Source organism: Chenopodium album, chromosome 12 (assembly GCF_948465745.1).
Source record: "Chenopodium album chromosome 12, dcCheAlbu1.1, whole genome shotgun sequence".
Lineage (NCBI taxonomy): Eukaryota > Viridiplantae > Streptophyta > Magnoliopsida > Caryophyllales > Amaranthaceae > Chenopodium > Chenopodium album.
In genome coordinates this window covers 4338129-4360104 of record NC_137845.1, presented here as the reverse complement: position 1 = coordinate 4360104, position 21976 = coordinate 4338129, and the positions used below count along the sequence as shown (strand labels likewise).

General features: G+C 40.4%; 2 non-coding genes and 1 pseudogene across 3 annotated transcripts; all 3 read right to left on the bottom strand.

Annotated features, from left to right (window-relative positions):
• Positions 1-9: 9 nt before the first annotated feature.
• Positions 10-156, bottom strand: LOC145573596 (small nucleolar RNA snoR136). The gene has a single exon (XR_014097579.1). It is a non-coding gene; the product is annotated as a small nucleolar RNA snoR136 (small nucleolar RNA).
• A 95-nt stretch (positions 157-251) lies between these two features.
• LOC145573284 (small nucleolar RNA SNORD25) lies at positions 252-337 on the bottom strand. Its single transcript, XR_014097333.1, has one exon. It is a non-coding gene; the product is annotated as a small nucleolar RNA SNORD25 (small nucleolar RNA).
• Positions 338-1722: 1385 nt separating this feature from the next.
• LOC145571693 (uncharacterized) lies at positions 1723-6182 on the bottom strand (annotated as a pseudogene). The gene is made up of 4 exons (XR_014096616.1): positions 5755-6182; positions 5550-5647; positions 4634-4699; positions 1723-3997 (listed from the first exon to the last, which is right to left on the bottom strand). The product of XR_014096616.1 is annotated as an uncharacterized LOC145571693 (transcript).
• Positions 6183-21976: the final 15794 nt, after the last annotated feature.

The following is a 21976-nucleotide window of genomic DNA, read 5'->3' as shown; positions in this document are numbered from 1 at the left end:
AGAAAAAAAAAATGTAGTTACCCAACGTCCAAATGTAGCACGGAAAAAATCTACACCGGATAGCGAGGGGAACAAATTAATTTAGGATTCACATTTTCAAAACAATGCCCAATTATATAATTAGCACCATTTTATGCCTAATCAAAGTGAACCCTAATTCTTAATAAATTAATTACTTAATTAACCATCAATCAAAACCCAAAAAAAAAAAAAAAAAAAAAAAGAAATTTTTGTTAGCAAAAAGGCAAGAAAAATACTCAGTCCCTTAGATGTTCATAATGAATTGCGATCATTTCCGCATATCATTACAGGTCTGTATTGACTCATCACCGCAAATTTCCTTGCCACAAAATGAAAAAATTACATAAATAATATGAGAAATTTAGCTGTTTTCAGTTAAATCTTCATCGCTGAAAAATAATCGAAGAAGAAAAAAAAGAGAAAACAGCACAAGTTGATGTTGCTTCAAGGGAACGAGTCAAAGGGAATATATATTATCCGCATCAACCAACAAATGAAGCCTTCAAAGTTCAGATTAATTTTTCAACAAATCTTCAGGAAAAAAGAAAAAAAAAAAAAAAAAAGAAAGAAGAATGGGAATTGGGGATAAAGACAAACACTAGATTGGAGATTGGAGAAGAGGAGAGAGAAAGACGACTGATGAATGAAAGGAGGAGATTTGATGAGTTTATATATAAGGTTGGTAAAATTAGGGGTTTTAAGTTGAGTTGGATCGCCGCTTCTAAATCAATTAAGTTTTGGGTTTTATGACTTGGGCTTAAAAAAGGCCTTTGTCATATCAAGTCCAACTCAGATTCAAAAAATCTTTTTATTTTTTATTTTTATTTTACAGATGTTATGATATGAACTCTAATCTAACAAGAAATGCCCTAATTAATGGTAAATTTCCCCATATATTTAGTAAAATTTGTTATATACACCTGGGTGTACGGTACACTCGGGTTATTTGCTCATTAACTTTTGCTCATTTAATAAATGAGCAAAAATTTTTAGCTTTGTTATATTGACTTTGGACATTTCTGTTAACATCATTTATTTTGACTTTTTTGATTAATGATTAATTATAAATATAAAACAACATAAGCATATGAGGTGTTACACTACTTGTTTTAATTTATTTATTCATAATATCATATTTATTAATGGTCAAAGTGATGCATTGTAACTCAATAGAATATCAATCTCATAAAAAATTGGGATTCGAAGGTTATGCGATTCAAAATTTCAAATGTTTACCTCAAATGTTTACCATTAGACTAAATATTACTTGGCGTTTATTAAAGTATGATGAGAGCAAATTTTGAATTCATGTCATAAATACTACCTTTTCCATAGTGATAAAATTGTAGTTTTAGTGAATTTTGAACAAGTCGTGTAAAATTCGAATAAAATTTGTACTCAAATTGGGAAGGTAAATGAGAAAACCCCAAATTAGTGTAAGTTGCTCTTTCCTTTTTGCAATAATCCTACTTAGAGTAACAATGATCCATTTTTATTTGTTACCACTACCATCATAAAACCATGACTATTTCTTAGCACATCAAAATATATAACTTCAAAAAATTTAATTCGTACTTTACTAGAGAAAATCCAAAAACCTCAAAACATATTAGATAAGAGAAAGGAATTGAGTAAATTGACATAAAACAGAAAAAGTAAATTAAAAGGCCAACTTGAAGGCATTGAATTGCAATTTTATTTCTTTCTGATATCACATTCTTAGTCTAATTTTCCCAGTACCCTGTTTAGTGTTTATCCTATTTTGAAGGTGAGAATTAACAACCGGAATCTACATTTAGTACTGATGAGTGATAAATAACGCAGCTTAGTAAAGCCTCAATGAAAATACACCTTTATACAAGTACAAAAAAAGCACTTTCATATCATACACAATAAATTTACATCAGTACTCTATTTCTGTCTATGCTTGTTGTCCACCCGAGAGCAACCGAGATTTAACTACCTTTTTGATGCATAAACATAATCATCAGTGGGATTGTCACGTTCCTGGTAGTCTCTAGTCTGCACAGTATCCATGCTTGTGTCATTAGACATTTTCCCTCCACCACCAATGTGATCAAAATTTTGAGAAGCTGATCCCATGTTCAGCTGAGATTCGCTGTTCTGGTTTACCCTAGGCATATCTTTATCCTGGTACTGATGAGTCAGAACTCCACGAGACATCAGCATGTCAGGGGAGACACTGTTCTGCATGGACGGGGGTATGCTCTGGTGGTTCCAATTCTGAGATATTTCTGTGGCCCTTGAACTTTGGAGTCCTCTAGCGCTGTTCTGGTACTGTTGATTTTCATATGTATTAGCATCCCGTCTTGAGAAATTTGGGTTACATGCGAGAGAGGCCATGTCCTGTGCAAGAGCTGGAGGTACCACATTTGCATTTTGAAAGTTTTGTGTACTTTGAGGAGTTACCATTGACATTGAACTCTGCATGTCTATGTAAGTTCTGTGACTGTCCTGGTATGTAGCTGTTGTAAAGACTCTGAAGGATAGTCATTTGAGGTACTGGCACTTTGAACATGATGTGGACTATCCTTGTAAAGGTTCTCATTTTGTTGAGCGTGAGATGGCATGCTTCCTCCATGGAAGTTCGTGTTTTGCAAGTGCGATGGCATGTCCCTGGCTGGGGCTGAGGGTTTAAAATTGCCGTGTGAGTAATTATTTGAAATTTGGGGCTGTGAGGGCCGATTTTGGTATTGTGAGGAAGAACCCCAGGCCTGGCCTTGATATGGAACATTACTTGCATGAGCTGAAGGTGGCATATAGTTATATGAGAAATTGTTGTTTGGGGTTGTGGGTGGAGGGTGGGCTTGATTTTCAGATCCTCCGGGAGGCGCCCAGATATGGCTTCGGCTTCCCCAGCCTTGGGAATTTGGATCCATTGTACCTGAATGCTGAGGTGGAGGAGGTGGGGTCCAGGGCGTTGAATGATTTTGCATGTGGGGGGGTTGAGGAGCCATATTCTGAGAATAGGTTGGAGGAGCTTCATTTTGATAACCTTTTGGACGTGCTTGATTTTGAAAGTAGGTTGGAGGAGCCTGATACTGAGAGTAGTTTGGATGTGATTGATTTTGAGAGTATGATGGGGGAGCCTGATTCTGAGAGTAGGTTGGAGGAGCTTGATTTTGTGAATATGTTGGAGGAGCTTGATTTTGATAATAGTTTGGATACATTTGATTTTGTGAGTAGGTTGGAGGAGCCTGATTCTGAAAGTAGGTTAGAGGAGCTTGATTTTGAGAATAATTTGGACGCGATTGATCTTGAGTGTAGGTTGGAGGCGCCTGATTCTGAGAGTAGGTTAGATCCCTTGGAGGGGCCTGATTTTGAGAATAGTTTGGACGCACTTGATTTTGGGAGTAGGTTGGAGGAGCTTGATTCTGAGAATAGGTTGGAGGAGCCTGATTTTGAGAGTAGTTTGGAAGAGCCTGATTTTGACAGTAGCTTGGAGGAGCTTGATTTTGAGAGTAGGTTGGAGGAGTATGATTATGAGAATAAGTTGGTGAACCCTGATTTTGATTATAGGCAGGAGGAGCATTTTTCTTAGTAAAGGTTGGAGGAGCCTGATCCTGAGAATACGTTGGAGGAGCCTGATCCTGGTTTCGCAAGTGGTAAGGGATCTGCATTTGAGAGGATTGTACAGCTTCATTTAAAGAATCAGCAGAACGTATCCGACTCTGCTTGTAGTTACCAGAATCTGATAAAGATGAAGGCTGAGAAGTCTGGTTTTGCGTGGTTGATGTCTGTAGGGCCGGATTAAGATAATTAGGTGTAGATATCCAGTTTTGGTTCGAATCATCACATTCTGATGAAGATGTTGGTTGTCTTGATCGTGAGTTTGGATCCTTTTGCCTTCTTGAACTTCTGTTTCTACTTCGCTGGGATTCTGCATGGTTTCGAACCCATATTGCATGATATTTTGGGTCATACGGAACTGGCTGTCCATTGATGAAAGGCTCGCCTGTAAATAGCAAATCAGAAGAGAAAGAAAGAGGAAAAACCATGTAACATAAAAGATACTAATGACTTCATCTCTAGAGCAACAATCTCCACTGCTTCCCCTTGTTTAGGGTCTTTTGGTTTAGTTTTGTGGGGAACAGGGTTAGGGAAGTTGTTACCATACTTATGAACTAATTCAAAACCATGTGGAATCATAAGTTTATCATGGCATTACACTAGGCCCCCAAAGAGGCTGATAGGGGCGGAAAACAGACATTGTCCACAAGAACAATGTACAAATTTAGGTAGGAAACAGAGATGTTCCAATGAGAAAATATTACATGACCAGTGACCAAAGAGTGGCCTAAGGTCCCAGGTCTCCCAGCATCCCAGGCAACGAGTGAGTTACAGGGCAAATATACATTGGCATATGCAGTGGATATAAATGACTACCTAATGTATTAACTGCAACCAATAATTCTACACACCAGTTTACAAAACAATTTGATTAAATAAACTTCCCTATGGCAATACCACGACATATAGTCATACACTCTAAACAACAAGCAAAAGGGCAATAAAACAAACATTGAAAACAAGAAATAAGATACTATCATTACATGACATAAAACTCCACAACAACAAAATCTAATCTTACCAGCATAGGTTTTGTTCTTAACATCCATGTAGGAATCTGGGAGAACCCATTGAACATTTGGTAGCTCTGATCCAAATGAAATTTAACACAGCATTAGCATTTAGCAGTCATACAAAACACACACACACAAACTAGATATTTCAAAGAAACTAGCAAACACAACTCCAATTGCATTGCCAGGTGCTACAAAAGTGAAATAATCAAAGGATGTGCAATTAAAAGAGTAGCCTCCACTATAACTGAATACAAGTTGGTTTCCATCAATTTATCATTGAATGCAATATAATAACCATATATCTGCAAGAGAAACATAATCCAAAGCAAAAAATGATGAAAATTATCAAGAAATAACACAAGAAATAAACAAATTGTCAAACATATATACTTGAAAAGTACATAAAAGCGGTTAAACCAATGATGAAAATAGCAAAACAAAGCTATAATTCACTCTTGATTTCTAACTATAATTCGACAAATCGTCCTCATTTTAGAGCACCAGATGACATAAGTGATCAAAGGATGTGGAATTGATAATGTAAATTACATCACACTCATTTTTAAGCATTCGACATGATCACAATATTATATACTCGTACACTTTTATACATTACAGTAGTTCATAGTTGTGTACCTCTCCCCCTCTCATCCTTATTCACTCATTTCTGTATGGCATATTACCGAGAAACCAACCGTGATTGATTATTATTCTAGTAAAGGTAACAACTATCTTTGACATCTCAAAATAGAATATGCAAAGTGTAATGACACAGGCAAATTTCTGGAAACTATGCATACTTACAAAAATATCAACTTTTAAGAGCTTTGTGAGCTTAAAATTATGACATCACATTCATATAATTAGACAAAGATTAAGCAATTATGACATCATCAAAACAAATAGCATAATTTGACACACCTTTAAGCTTATAACTAAGCTCCTCTGAAACTAAAGCACCAAAAGCAAAGTAATGGCGTGTAGAAACCGAATAAATCTTCATTCTAGCTTCTTCTTCACTGCACAAATAAAAAATCAATCAATCTCACAAAATTCCAGAAATGTAAACCTAAATTCAACGCAATTCACAGAAATCAAATTAGAGTAAAAGAGATTGAAGAGAAACCTTCCAATAATTTGAGCTAGGGTTTTGATATAACCATCGATAATATCATCGCGAGTGAGCTGAGGATCAGGAGCTTCCACAACAACAAGCCAATGCTCAAAATCGCAACCTTCGAGCATAATCGTCTCCTTCGGCAGTCCATTATTTCTCGAAGACGACTCGGAAAACCGAGTGGAGAAGCTTCGAACGCCATTAAAGCTACTTCTGAAGCTCCACTTGTTTATCAATGGAGACGAATTGAAAGACGACAGGAATTTCCGAAGTACTGAGGTTGAAGAAAATGGAGATGATCGAAAATTTAGGTTAAAGGTATGAAGAGAAGATGAGTTGAAACGAGAAATGGAGGAATTGAAATTGAAATTGGAATGAAATGGTTGACGAAGAGAGAGAATTATGCGTCTGTGAGAGTAAATCGCCATTGTTGATTCTAGTTTCTCTCTCCTCCCTAAAACCCTGCATAAACCTGGAAGTTGAAAATGGAGGGATTGTAGTTGGGTTTTGGACTTTTGGGAGATTGGGATTTGGAGGTTCATTACGTTAGTTTGGGTTGACCCATCCAATATGACCCTATCCAAGTAAAAGTTGGGTGAATTACTATAGAATTATATATACTTCCTCCGTATTCTTTTAAGGTTCCGTCAAAATTACTCCGTATTTTTCATAATATTTTTAAGGAAAATTACAGGATAGTTTTCCTTTATATGGTTATTACAAGAAAAGGTAAAGTGAAATTAAAAATAGTAGTGAAAATATGGGGATGGATAAGAGGAAAGTAAAAAGGAGATGAGAAGAAAGAGAAAAATGTAACTTCTCTTACTTTGTGATTGAAAATTGATAGATATTATAGTCATGATAATATTTCTCACAGATTAGGATAATATTTGTATATGTTTTGTATCCTTATCATACAAGGTTTACGATATTTGTAAAACTCTATTTATATTGATCAATGGCACACACTCCAGATTGAGGAGTTTTTCCGAAATTCAACAAAAATGTTTTCTACTATTATGGATAAAATTTTCCTCTATTGTATTGAGAAAATTATTTTTCACCCTTTAACAAACCAAACAAAGGGAAATGGAAAAATCATTTTCCATGAAAATATTTTACATCAAACCAAACGGAGCCTAAATGCAATACACCTTTTCGGGATATACTTTGAGGAAGAGATTAAGCAATGTAAATGTATAAATTAATCAAAATAATTTTTATACGTAATACCTTACCCTTGTCTAATCATAGTGTTCAAATAATTTTGTTAAATTCGCTTGTTTACCTAGTCTAATCAACTCATAAAAATGTCAAAAAGGTCTGTTACATTTAAAAGAATACAGAAGAAGCATGATATTCTAGAAACAAACACGTAGGTCGTGTTTGGGGAAAAGCTGAAAACTGAAAGTTGAAGCTGATTGTATTAACTGATTTGACTGACTTATTTTATTAGCTTATTGTAGAAAAGTGTTTAATAAATAACTGATTGTTTAAAACTCACTGATTATGTGAAATGACCAATAAGCTAATTGTAGGGTAGGTAGTTCATATAGGATTTTTAATTAATTGGGAGGTATACGTGTCATTTCACCATAAGATTTGAATAAGCTAATTGAAAATTAAAAGCTTCTAAAAGGAGCTTTTTAAAAAAGAGCTTATTTAGTGGAATAAGCTCTTTAAATAAGCTTCCCACTAAATACCTTGAATTAGCTTATTTAATAGTCAATAAGCTAATGTTGGTCAAATAAGCTAATTTTGCTCAAATTAGCTAGTTACCAAACACGGTTGTAATGAAGAGACATATGTAGGGGAGGAAAAACAAGAAGGTATAGGTTTTTGCTTACAAAGGGAGAAAATTTATTTGCCATTTAAAAAATTGCTATGGACAATTCATCAAACTCTCAACACTCTCAAAGTATAGACTCTCAAATCAAAATACTATGTTCTTTGAGCTTGGTATCAATTATGCCAACTGTTTCGGGTAGAAACAACGGGACCTTGCCGAAGGTCCAATAAGGTGGTGAAGACTGGGCTCGGTCCAAGTGATGATGAACCGAGGATTTCCTGCACAACAAACACACGTAAACTAGCCTCGGGGGTGTTGCCGAGGAAGGCCCCTCCGATGCTAAAGTTAGTACAATGTGTAGAGAGAGAAAGCTATGCAAGAGAATTAATTGCTTGAGGCTTTTGTGAATGTGAATGAATGTACAAATGTAATATTGATGGCTTTTATACCTTTGCACATATGGGAGAAATGGGCTTCGGCCCAATTGACTTGCCTTGTGAACTGATCTTGACTTTAGCATTATTTGGAGAGCTGAACCTTGACCCTGGGCTTTTAATTGGATCATTTAATGTCTAGGCCCAATTGGACTAAATTGGATCCCAAACAACTTGCCCCCCAGACCCGATTTGGAAGAATGACGGGTCGGGTTTGATTAATCAGAAAAAGGAGGGAAGTAAATGATTTAATTAATCCAAAAGATTTAAATTTAAACCGCCATTAATGAGATAACGGCTGATGGATGGATAATTTGTGGAAGTTGGACGGATAATGGGTAGTTAATCATTGGGACGTGTGTTTAACGGTTACTTAGTGAGGTATTTAAGAAGAAATTAAAAGCGCGACCCCTCAAATTCCATTTCTGGAAATAAAACTAAAGAGGCGCACTATCTCTCCTCACTTCTTCACAAACACGAACCCAAAATTCTCGAGAGAACTCAAAAATCCGCATCAAAACTTCGCCAATTCCCCGAGCATTGAACCTGGAAACTGAAATTCGTCACTACCATCTTGTAGATCGGTAGATTCCGCCTCAGAACAAGGTAATTTATCTCGAACTTAGTTTGATTTTCTTCGATTTGAACTCTTTCCCCCTTTTTTTCGATTTTTTTCTTCAAAAAATCAACAATGGTGAGAGGAGTTAGATGTAGGGCCCGTGCTCCAAGAAGGGCAAGGCAGCTTCCCGACCCTAGGAACGGGACGGGAATATGGAATGGAGAGAGAATGGGACCTGACCCTGCTGAGGGGATTAGGGCGGTCCCAATATCATCGGCACCTCTCGAAGGATCGGAGGGGCCCAGCGTTTCTGGTCGGGACGAAAGAGTTCCCGCCAGTCTTTGGCCTGTTCTCCCTGGGTATCAGGAGTGGGAGGACCCCGAGGTTGCCTCGGCCATGATAAAGAATACCCCTTACTCTTGGTGGGTAAAGCGCGCCGAAACGTGTCGGTTTGCTGAGCAAATTGAGTTGCATTACGGCATTATGGAAGCTGATGGGTATTGGTGTCGAATGCCCGTCGCATCGGACAGGATTCATCGCCCACCCCCGGGGTATGTGGGGGTGTACACTAGACAGCTCCAGTATGGGCTGAGGTTCCCATTGGACTTATTCGTCTGAGACTTGCTGATACATTACAAGGTCTCCTTGTGTCAGCTAACTCATGTCAGCATTCGAAGGGTGATGACATACCTCTGGGTCTGCAAGTTCATGAGATATAACCCCAACTTGCACTGTTTTAAGAAGATCCACAAGCTGGTGCCGAACATCCAGAGTGGACATGGGGACCACGGTCCTGGGTGGTTTAGGATCGAGTCTCGGCCAGGACATCTGACAATGTGGTCGAATGACTCTTCGGACAAAGAGTGGAGAGGCCAATGGATTTGGGTTAGGGCACCCACAGATCCTGACCATCCTCACGTCTTCAGCGCGCCGAGATACCTCTCCAACCCTGACCCAGAAATGCTCAGCCTGGGTCCCTTAGAGAACGATGGCCGAGGTGATTGTAACCTTGAGTAGGCCAACATTTTTGGGAAGGCTGAGAACCCAGCTGGGAGAGGTCGTCTGAAGACCATTCCAGCAACTTGGCTCCCTGATAACCACTACATCTTTCAGGAGCACATGCTTGCTGCTGTCGGCCTCAGCCGAAAGTTCAGAGATGGTAAGCTATTTCGGCTGAGGCTGAAGCCCTTTCTTTTTATTTTTTCGCTTTCGCACTTAAACTTTATTCGCCACTTTGATGTTGCTGAACTAACTCGTGTTCATTTCCTTTGTTCAGTGCTAAACGAGGTCACTGCCAAGGTTGACTACAATCGCCTCGGCGTTGACCAAGCAAGGACCATCTTGGACCGAGCCCCTTCTATTACTCCGTCCAAAGATCGCCCTGTCCATCTAAGCTATACCCACTCCCAAATTGAGTCTTCAGACCACTATCTGCGGCAGAAGCCTTGGTGGAAGAAGAGAGATCCTTGGAGTCAGCTCTTGGACGAAGAACTTGAAGTTGCTCGTACTGCCGAAGAGGTTGCACGAGCTGTTGAAGCTTTGGAAGGAGGAGAAGGGTCCTCCAGAGCTACTGAGGAAGAAGACGAGGCTTTGCTGAAGACCTCGGTGAGTTACACTTAACTTTTCAGCTTTGAAATTTCTTTTTTTTTTTTTTTTTTTACTCACACTCTTCTTGCCCCCCTGTTTTTTGCAGTCTGAAGAGAACAAAAAACAGAGAGAAGGAAAAGCTCTTACTCGTCCCGAAGATCAAATCCGAGAAGATTCCGAAGAATCGGATATGGACGAACAGCCCCTTCGAAAAAGGAGGAGACGGATGGCCATCATCGACCCTCACGACTTCCAAACGGGTCCGATGTCAATCGGCATCAGCATCAAGGAGCCCGAGGAAGGCGGCGATGAATTGACGAGGGTTCCCCCACCACCACCACAATCTCTGCCGAAGACCCCTTCCCCACCTCCTGAGATAGAGGTGGACCAAAAGACTCCCGGTCCCAAGGGAGGGGTCCCAGCTGAGGGGATTGTAGATAGTGCCGAAGGGCACAATGCTGAAAGTGCTGAGAAGCCCGCTGCTGAGGGTTTCTCAGCTGATATTGCTAGGGAGGTTGAGGCTTTCGTCCTCAACCCCGAAGAGGAAGCAGAGGTCACCATCATGGACTCTGCTGAGAAGGAAGAGAAGACTGCTGAAGAAGAAGAAGCTGAACCTCAAAGGGTTCAGGAAGTTCTTGAGTCTTCCTTCCCCTCATTCCAGACGCTGCACTCTGGAGAGATGGGGTTCTCGGCCTCCCGAATTCCAATTCCTGATCATATCTAGGACATCATATGGGGCCAGAACCGAGAAGGTGCAGAAGCCTACTTCGGCAATTTTGCTGGAATGTCCGAAGTAGACAGGGCAAGGGTCTGGTCGCTGAAGGCCACTGCTGGGATGGGCGAATCCAGCAAATCTGTCCCAGACCCTGTAAGGACGAATCAACTGCTGATGATGCAGGTAAATCCTTACACTTGCTTCTATTTTTCTATTCAACTCCTCAGCTCAAAGTTATTGTGTTGTTTTTTTTTTTTTTTTAAACTGAGTTGTGCCTCTGCTTTCAGTTTGTGCACAATCAGACTCTCACTGTAGAGCTGATAGACACCCTACAAGATAGGGTGGACGATGCTGAGCACGCTAGGAAGGTGGCTCTTGAAGAGCTGAAGCTTGCTCAGCTGAAGCAGGCAGCAGCTGAAGAAAAACAAAAGGAGGGAGAGGAATACGAAAAGAAGGCCGCTGAAGCCCTCCAGACCTTTTGCACTGCTATGGAGAAGGAGGTTTTCCCCCCGCTAATAGAAGGGGAGAACTTTCTCCGAGACCATATGGGAGTGGACGTTACCAAATTCAAGGCTGTCATTGAAAGCCGAATCAGGGATGGAGCTACTGCACAGGCTGAGATGCAACAGAAATTGGAAGCTTCAGAAGCCAGTAGGATGGCTGCTGAAGAACAGCTCCAAGCCCAAAACGTCCAACTCTCAGAAGCTGAGAGAGCCAAGCTTCGAGAGGCTGAGGATCAGCTAAGGGTAAAAAATGACGAGCTGACTCAACTGAAGACTGAAGCTTCAGAGGTTCAGCAAGAGCTGAACAAGCAGAAGGGTGCCTCTTCCAAGCTCACTAAAGAGCTAAATCAATCCAAGAAAAGCTTGGAGGAGGTACAGAAGAAGCTAGCAGATGCTGAAGCCCTGCTCAAGACCCGCATTTATACTCAAGAAGAGTATGAGATGGGATTCAAGAACGGGTTCAGAGTATGCCGAAGACTTTGTCTCCATGCTGAGCCGAATCTGGACTGGTCCCAATGTGCTGAGTGGGTCCAGGATCCAGAGGATCCCCATATGAAGTTCCCTACTCAAGCTGAAGCTGAGATTCTTACAGCTGAAGAAGCTGAGGAAGAGGAAGAGAGGAGGGAACTCGAAGCTGAACAACTAGAGAGGGAAGCTCAGCAGGGTGCACGGCCTGCTTCATCTGCTGCTGGAGCTGAAGCCAGCATTGCTGATCAGTCTGATCCTCAGGCTGAAGCATAGGAACTCGGGCAGTCGTCTTCAGAATCTTGCGGTTCATCATGCGCTCAACTTTAGACTTGCCGCTTCTGAAATTTTTTGCCTTGTTTTTTTTGCTTCAGCTTGCCTTGATGTACAAACTGCTTTATTTGTTTTTGCATGTACTTCGGCAGCTGTATTTTTCCGCTTGTGGGCGGCTGCCGATATTTCATTATGTCCTTTGAACTAGGCCTGTACAAAACTATCTGAGAATCCGAAAATCCGAAAATCCGATCCGCAACCGATCCGAATTTTAGGATATCCGATCCGAGTTTTCATTTCGGATCGGATATCCGATCCGAAAAATCGGATACAATTTCGGATATTGATTTCTAAATTTTCGGATATCCGATATCCGAAAAATATCGGATATCGGATATCGGATATCGGATATCCGAACTGATATCCGATATTTTACAAGGTAAATATTATTGAAATTAAATATATTTTTATTTTAAAAAAATAAATATTATTAAAAAAAACTTAATAATCAGTACTCAGTAGAGTCAATATTTCAGTAGACAATACTCACAATAGACAACCTATTCACTATTTCACTTGTTCACTTTCTCTCACTAAAAACCCTAAATTCTTCCCTTTCCCTCTCTACGCTCATCCGCTCTAGGCCTCAAGCTGCCACGGCGCCACCCCACCCCACTGCCACGGCGCCACCCCACCCCACCACCACGCTCCAGATCTCCTTCATTCCACTCGCCCAGATCTCCTTCTACTCGTATTTGCTCGGCCTCAAACAAGGTATGTAGTTCAAATTCATTGTTTTGATGGATTGAGGCAGGGGTAGAGGGGAGTCATAGGCTTTAACGAAGTGAAAATGCTTAGAGAATTCGGCCTCGAAAAGGGAGAAGAAATGTAATGGATTGAGAATCAGGACCTTTGGGAGATTTTCCGGCTGAGATTTTCCAGTGATATCCATTGGTAATTGAGATATATATTGTGAGATGAGGTGTGGCAATGTTGTTTCTATTTATAGTATAGAGGGTTTGTTACAGCTTAGAGTTGTGCAATTATTATTGTAATTTCTAGTATTAATTTGTAATCTTTTAGAGTTAATTAATTCAGTGAACTTGTACATTCTAGAGACAAATAATAGAGTATCAAGAGTGAAGAAGACTACAATGTACAAAAACTACTTTCAAATGTCAATTATGGAGTATAATTATAAGTAACTTTCAAATGTCAATTATAATTATAACTTTCGGACACATGAGAGTTGTACATCAAATTATTAATATAAAGTACTAATATTAGGTGAAATTAGTCGTCAGATGCTATATTTATAGACAGTTAAGCATGCTATTAAGTTTTGTGTTAATTTTGTTGAATTTTTATTGCTTATTTTCTGAATTTCGTGCTTATTTTTTGTTGCTTATTTTCTGAATTTCTTGCTTCTTTGTTAATTTTTGTTCAAATTCTTATTTTCTGTTACTGCTTTAGTGCTATACTCAACATAATTATGTGAGTTTAATTTTTTGTTGGAGAATTCAGATTCTTATATTGTAATTGTATATGAATAATTGTAGGTAAATGGATGAAACCGTTGATATGACGAGTGAGAGTGCCACTCCTTTGAATGAGGAAGGTACACAAATTCCAGAAAATCCAACTCCACAATCTGAACCAGAAGTTCAAGATGTTCCTAATTCAAATAAAAGACCAAACGAAGAAGATGCTCCAAGTAAAGGTAAAAAAAAACGATCTTGGCTTTGGGAACATTTTGAGAAATTCAATAAAAATGGGGTTGAAAGATCAAAATGCTTGTATTGTAAAATTGATGTTTCTGGTAGCTCTAGACTTGGCACAACTCCTATGAAAAATCACCTTCAAATTTGTAAAGAATACCCCCCTAACATTGATAAGTCACAAAGACGTCTTTCTTTACAAAGTGAACAAACTACCAGAGATGATAGTGTTGGTGAAAATGTGGTGGGGGAAAAGAAAGGAAAGTTAGAGTTGTGGAAGTTTAAGCAAGATGATGGTCGTAAAGCTTTTGCAAGAATGATAATAATGGATGAATTGCCATTTAGGTTTTCCGAGCGTGAGGGTTTTCGTTACTTTATGTCGGTTGTCCAACCAAACTTTCTCATTCCCTCTCGTATTACTGTGGCTAGGGATTGTTATCGTGTCTATGTAGATGAAAAGAAAAATCTAAAAAAATTTTTTAGTAAGTGTTCTTCACGTATTTGTCTCACCACTGACACATGGACATCTTGTCAAAATTTGAGTTATATGTGTTTAACAGCCCACTTCATTGATCAGAATTGGAAATTACATAAAAAAATTTTGAACTTTTGTCCAATTAGTGGTCACTCTGGAGAAGTTATTGGTAAAGAAGTTGAGAAAAGATTGCTTGAGTGGGGCATTACTAGAGTCTTAACCATAACAGTAGATAATGCAAGCTCAAATGATGTAGGACTTCAATATTTAAAAAGGAGGTTTCAAAGGTGGAAAGATGGTACTGTTTTGAATGGTAGGTTTGTGCATATGCGTTGTGCAGCTCATATTCTCAATCTTACTGTGAAGGAGGGTTTGAAAGAAACAGATAACTCTATAAAAAGAATTCGTAATGGTGTGAGGTTTGTAAGATCCTCTCCGGCAAGAATGCAAAAATTTAAAAATTGTGTAAATCAAGAGCAAATCGAGTCAAAACGTCAACTTTGTCTAGATGTTGATACTAGATGGAACACCACTTACTTGATGTTAGATTATGCCTTGATTTATCGTAAAGCATTTGATTTGCTTGAAACTTGTGATGGTGGTAAATTTAGAACTGCGTTGTCTAAGACTTGTGGTGTTCCCGAAGATGAAGATTGGGACCGTGTTGCTTCTTTGATACCTTTTCTTAAAATTTTTTATGATGCCACTCTTAGACTTTCTGGTTCTTTATTTGTTACCTCTAATATGTACTTGCAAGAGCTTGTGACAATCAATAGAATGATTAAGAGAAGGTGTGATTCTCATGATCATAATGAGAAAATGATGGCTTATGGGATGAAGGCAAAGCATGATAAGTATTGTATAGATAATATCAATTTGATGTTATATATTGCTGTTGTGCTTGATGCTAGGCGTAAGTTGGATTATGTTAAGTGGGCAATTGATGATCAATATGATTCGGATAAAGCTAGGGAGTTGTATGGTAGGATTAAGGAGACTTTGACTTCTTTATATGAGCATTATGCCACACAACAATCTGAAAATCAGTCCACCACTTCTGAGTTAGATGATTTGTCTTCACAAGATTTGGAAAACTATGATGAGCATGATATGGCAGTTTATGAATTTGAGAGAGATGTTGGTGCACAAAGTGTTGTTCAAAAGAAGAGTGATTTAGACAAGTACTTAGAAGATGAAAGAGAACCACATGTCATTGGAAAGAATTTTAATGCATTAGAGTGGTGGAAAAAACGTGAGGAAAGCTATCCCGTAGTCTCTCTTATGGCTAGAGATGTATTAGCCATTCCCGTGTCCACCGTAGCTTCGGAGTCCGCATTTAGCACCGGTGGTCGCGTGCTTGATCCATTTCGTAGTTCTCTCTCACCAACAATGGTAGAAGCTTTAATTTGTGCACAAGATTGGTTGCGAATGACAAATGAACCACTTGTGGTGGAAGAGCGTATTGAAGATCTTGAGAAGATTGAAGAAGGTAATATATTTTTTCTTTGTATGATTTCAAGTATAATTTATTTTCTTTATTTTAGCCTTGAGTTAAATGATAACTATTAACTTTTTTTTTTTTGGTATAGAACTGTCCACTTTGGTTGAGCAGGTTTCGGTTGTTGATGACTACATTTGAGGCATGCATTTGAGGAGTATTATTGCTACTGTTTTTTTTTTTTTTTTTTTTTTTTTTTTTTTGCTACTGTTTTTATTATTTAGTAAAATGTGATATTGAGACTTTGGTAAACTTTGTAATATTGAGACTTTACTAAGCTTTGTATTTTTTATTTGAGGAGTTGGATTTGTAATGCACTAAGATTGCTATGCTACTGCAGTTCTGCTTGTGTTTGTGGAGTATTTAATGGTTTTTTTTAATTAATTTAATTTGCAAAAAAGACTACTACAATTATTGTACAGGTTTTTCAAAAAAAAAAAAAAGTACAGGATTAACAAGTACAGCCGTACAGGATTACAAGAATACAACCATAAAATTTTGAGTTTTCATTAAACATTGGATAATGGATATCTGAAATATCCGATCCGAATGATTTCGGATATCGGATATTGGATATCCGAAATTTTCGGATCGGATTCGGATTTCAATTTCTGACATCCGATGAATCGGATATCCGATCCGAAATCACATTTCGGATCGGATATCCGATCCGTGAACAGGCCTACTTTGAACAGTCTGAGCTTTGTAGCTGAGCATTTGAACTTTATCTGATGCATTTGTCTTCAATTACTTTGCCTTATTTTGAATGCTGTAATTTTTCTTCAAAAATTTGCTAAGTACAAAGCTTTCAGCTCGAAGAATTCTGCTGAAGATAAACTTGCGCTTATAGTGCTTCTTGCCCCCCTCAGTAATCTGAAGACTCAGGTCTTTGGATTATTGAGTTGGGTTTCTGTCTATCTTTAAAAATGGCCAACTGAAACACTAGGCCAACTGAAGGCAATGTTTCAGATCATGGCTTTCTGGGATACAAGGCTCAGTTAAGGCAATATCCCAGACTTGTCCACAGATTCATGTCTTTGGAGAACAAGTCTTACTGAAGTTTAACTTCAGCTGAAAGACCAAAGTTCTTTTAAAAAGACAAGTTTGTCAGCAATCTGAAACCCAGTTACCCGAAGGCGAAGGTTTCAGACGAGGCTGAATAAAAATTAGGGGTGTTCATTCGGTTTTCGGTTTGGATTTAGTCCAAATCCGATCCAATCCGAAATATAATTCGGTTTTCAATTTTCCAATCCGATCCGATCCGAATTTCTCTCTTGATCCAATCCGATCCAATCCGAATTAAAATTCGGTTATTTGGATCCGATCCGAAAATCCGAATTATAATACATTATTTTTTAGCGTCTAATACGATCATAAAAATAAAGTTTTAATATAAATAAAAGTCTTTAAAATCATGATTAAAATAAATCAAGCCATTAATTAATTAATATAAAGTCTCCCTAATTTATTTTATGTAAAAGTAACTATTTGCCCTAAACTTCAAAAAACATATTTACACAAGCTTAATTTTACAATTCGGTTTTCGGTTTGGATTGGATCCAACTAGAGTCAATCCGATCCAATCCGAAAATCCGAATTTTCAAAAAATCTCAATCCGATCCGATCCGATTTAAAGTTTGGATCCGATCCGAATTGATAATTCGGTTTGGATTGGATTGGATTTCGGTTTTTATCCGAATTATGGACACCCCTAATAAAAATTTTCTAATTGTTGCCGTTATCCTTGGTTTTCTTTCTATCTTTAAAAATGGATATCTGAAACACAGGGCCAACTGAAGGCAATGTTTCAAATAATGGCTCTCTGGGATACGAGGCTCAGCTAAGGCAATATCCCAGACTTGTCCATGGACTCATGTCTTTGGAGAACAAGTCTTACTGAAGTTTAACTTCAGCTGAAAGACCAGAGTTCTTTAAAAAGACGAGTTTGTCAGCAATCTGAAACCCAGTTACCCGAAGGCGAAGGTTTCAGACGAGGCTGAATGAAAACCCTTAAAGAGTAGATAGAATGAAGAAAACTTGAAAGAATAAAAAGTTGCAAAAATAATAGGAATGGTGGCTCTGAAGCCTTTCATTAATAACTCAGAATGTACTTACAAAGATTGTTACGCCCCGAAGGGTTTACACATGATATTTCTTAAGTACATCAGCATTCCAGTGATTTTTCAGCTCAGTTCCATCTAACTGACGAAGTTTGTATGTCCCTGGCTGAAGCTCATCATAAATTTCGTAGGGTCCCTCCCATGCAGCTGAGAGTTTCCCATGGATTCGACCTTTCTGAACTGCAGCAGCATTCCGAAGGACAAGGTCTCCAATTTTTAGAGGCCTTGCATGGACCCTTCAGTTGTAAAACTTGCTGATTCTCTGCTTGTAGGCGGCCATTCTATCTCGGGCTGAGTCTCTTACTTCATCAAGGAAGTCGAGGGATTCCTTCATAAGTTGCTCGTTCTCAGCTGAGAAGTGGTGCACTCTTAAACTTTCAGAACCGATTTCCACTGGAAGAACGGCTTCGGCACCATACACTAGCTCAAAAGGTGAATAGCCCGTTGCCTCTTTTTCAGTTGTCCGAAGTGACCAGAGGGTTCCTGGGAGTTCCTCTATCCACTTGGACTTTTGGTCTTCAACCCTTTTCTTCAAGGCGTTGAGGATTTGTTTATTTGCAGCTTCGGCTTGGCCATTACTTTGTGGATGACACACTGCTGAATATGCCAGTTTGATGCCGAATTGATCTGTGTACCGCCTCAGCGGTAGATTATCAAATTGCCTTCCATGATCAAAGACAAAAATCCTCGGAATACCAAAGCGAGTAATAATATTCTGCCAGATAAATTTCCTGACAGTTTGCTCTGTGATATTCGAGGCTGCTTCAGCCTCAATCCATTTGCTGAAATAGTCGATGCCGACTATTAACCATCTTTTTTGGTAAGGTGCATCTGGGAAGGGTCCCAAAATATCCAGCCCCCACTGGGCAAATGGAAGCGGATTAAGGATCGGCTGAAGGTCTCTAGCTGGCTGATGGATGACTGGTGCGAATTTTTGACATTTCTCGCACTTTCTGACCAGCTCCTTAGCGTCTGAGATCATGGTGGGCCAGTAATATCCGGCCCTCAATGCCTTATGGGCTAGGGTCCTTCCCCCGATGTGGTTCCCACAGATGCCGAGGTGAATCTCTCGAAGAATGTAATCCGCATCTGTTGGTCCCACGCATTTCAGCAATGGGGATGAGAAGGACTTTTTCAGAAGCTCTCCTCTGAAGAAGATGAACCTTGAGCTAGTTCTCTTCAGCTTGGAAGCCAAAATTCTGTCTTCGGGAATTTCTCCCCGAAGCTTGAAAGCTAGGATGGGGTCCATCCAGCTGGGCTCTGGGTCGGCGCAGCACACTTCGGGTGCTTCGTCGACACTTCTTTTTCGGCGCACCTCCACATATACAGATCTGTTCAGCTCGGTGAGAGTTGAACTGGCAAGTTTGGAGAGTGCGTCGGCTTGAGCATTCTGACCCTTTGGGATCAGCTGCACTTCAAAGGTTCTCAGCTTTGCAATAACTGATTTGATCCTGGCAAGATAATTTATCATGGAGGGCTCTTTGGCCTCGTAGCTGCCACCGATCTGATATGCAACTAGCTGAGAGTCTGTTTTCAGACAAACATGCTCGGCTTCCAGAGAGATGCACAGTTCTAGGCCCGCGATTGCTGCCTCATATTCAGCTTCGTTATTCGAAGTCTTGAAAGAAAATTTGAGTGCATACTCGAAGGATTTGCCTTCGGGAGAGGTTATCACTACCCCTGCCCCCGAACCATTTACGGTGGAGGATCCATCCGTAAAAACGGTCCAGATTTTCTTTTTATCGTCTAACGTCTCTTGGTAGGAGCATTCGGCCAAGAAGTCCGCTAGAGCTTGAGCCTTGATGGCTGTTCTCGGCTGGTAGCTGATGCTAAATTCAGTGAGCTCGAAAGCCCACTTGGCCAGCCTACCAGATTTTTCAACTTTGCCGAGAACTTTTTCCAGCGGCTGATCAGTTAAGACCACTATCTGATGGCAATCGAAGTAGGGCCTCAACTTCCGAGCAGCTACCACTACTGCAAAGGCAACTTTTTCGAGTAGAGGGTAACGAGTCTCGGCGTCCGTCAGAGTGTGACTGACGAAGTAGATCGGTTGCTGGATTTTATTTTCTTCCCTCAGCAGCACTGCACTGATGGTAGCCGGGCTAACAGCTACGTACAGATACAAAGTTTCCCCCTCCACTGGACTAGCCAGAGTTGGGAGCTGAGCTAGATGCTCCCGAAGCTGCTTGAAGGCCTCTTTTTGCTCTTCTTCCCAAACGAGCTCTTTTGTTTTTGGAAGTTTCAGGGCTTTGAAGAAGGGTAACCCCTTATCCGAAGCTCTTGAAATGAACCTCGAGAGGGCCGCCATTCTTCCGGTGAGCCGCTGAACATCCCTTTTTGTTTTCGGCTCAGGAAGATCTAGAGCTGCTTTGACTTTGGAGGGATTGGCATCAATCCCCCTCTTGCTGACCATGAATCCAAGGAATTTCCCTGACTTCACGCCGAAGACACACTTCTTCAGATTCAGCTTCATTTGATGTTTTCTTAAGGTGGCGAAGGTTTCAGCCAGGTCCTTAACATGGTCTTCAGATTTTTTGCTTTTGACGATTGAATCGTCAACATAGACTTCCATGTTTCGGCCTTTTTGATCGGCAAAAACCTGGTTCACCAGCCTTTGATATGTTGCCCCCGCATTTTTCAATCCGAAGGGCATCATTCTGTAATTGTACACCCCAGCGTTCGTGACGAATGCCGTCTTTGCTCGGTCATCGGGGTGCATGAAGATCTGATGATACCCCGAGAATGCGTCCATGAAACTAAGCAAGGCGTGGCCGCTCGTCGAGTCGACTAGCTGATCGATTCTCGGCTAGGGATAGAAATCCTTCGGACAAGCCTTATTTAGGTCCGTGAAGTCAACGCACATTCTCCAGGTACTATTGGCCTTCTGAACCATCACCACATTTGCCAGCCATTCTGGATATTGACAAGGCTCGATGAAACCTGCGTCCAGCAATTTCTTGACCTCGGCTGCGATGTCTCGGTTCTTATTTGCGGAGTAGTTCCGCTTCTTTTGTTTAACTGGCCGACACGTTGGGTTGACGTTAAGCTTATGGGAGATGAGGTCTGGACTTATCCCAGGCATATCAGCTGCCGAGAAAGCAAACACATCTCTGTTGTCCCGAAGGAGTTGAATAAGTTCACAACGGGCGTTCGGATCAAGGTCCATCCCGATTGTTACATATTTCTCAGCATCTCCTTCGGTCAGTTCGACCGTTTCAGTCTGTTGGTCCATGTCCATTGCTGATGGACTGGACTCTTCACAATCTGGCCTGCTGTCTATATCAGCAGGCGTCCCAGACTTCTTTTTCTTCGGCTGGCTCCCTGAGTCTTTCGGCTCAGATGAAGAGCTTGCCTTCTCTTTTTCTGACCCTTTTTCTTTGGGTACAGAACCTTGCGCCGAAGCACTTAGACCTTTCGGCTTCTTCGTGCTCGGCTCTTTTTCTTTTTCTTTCTCCTCCTCATCCTCATCATCGTCCTTTGGGCGACTAGTGGATGGCTTGAGGTAATTGCACCTTCGGGCTTCCTTTTGGCTGCCTTGGATCCTTTCGGGGAAGCCGGCGTCTGAAACGTATATCATCAGCTGATGATAAGTTGAGACAACCCCTTGGATCTCGTGAATTATGGGTCTCCCCAAAATCACGTTGTACACTGAAAGAGCATCAATGACCAAAAATTTGGTCATGACATTCCTAGCTGCTTCGTCGCAGCCGATGGTGACAGGAAGTAGAACCTTCCCATCAGGATAAGTTGAAGCCCCATTGAATCCGGATACTGGGTAGGATACCGGCGTGAGGTGCTTGGGCTTCAGCTTGATTTGATTGTAGGCCTTTCGGAACAAAATATTTGCCCCGCTACCACCGTCAATTAAGACTTTGCTGACGTCGTGGTTGGCCACCGTGGCGATGATCACCAACGGGTCTTCGTGAGGGTACGTCACCCCCCGGCAGTCAGCAGTTGTGAACGTCATGTTCGGCACCGGTGACTGGGGTGGCTGTATATCAGCATGATTCACCTGATGGGTCAGAGCCCTGAGGTGACGTTTGTGCCCCCTCCGAGAGCATGCTCCTCCCGAGATAACATGGATTGGAGGGAATT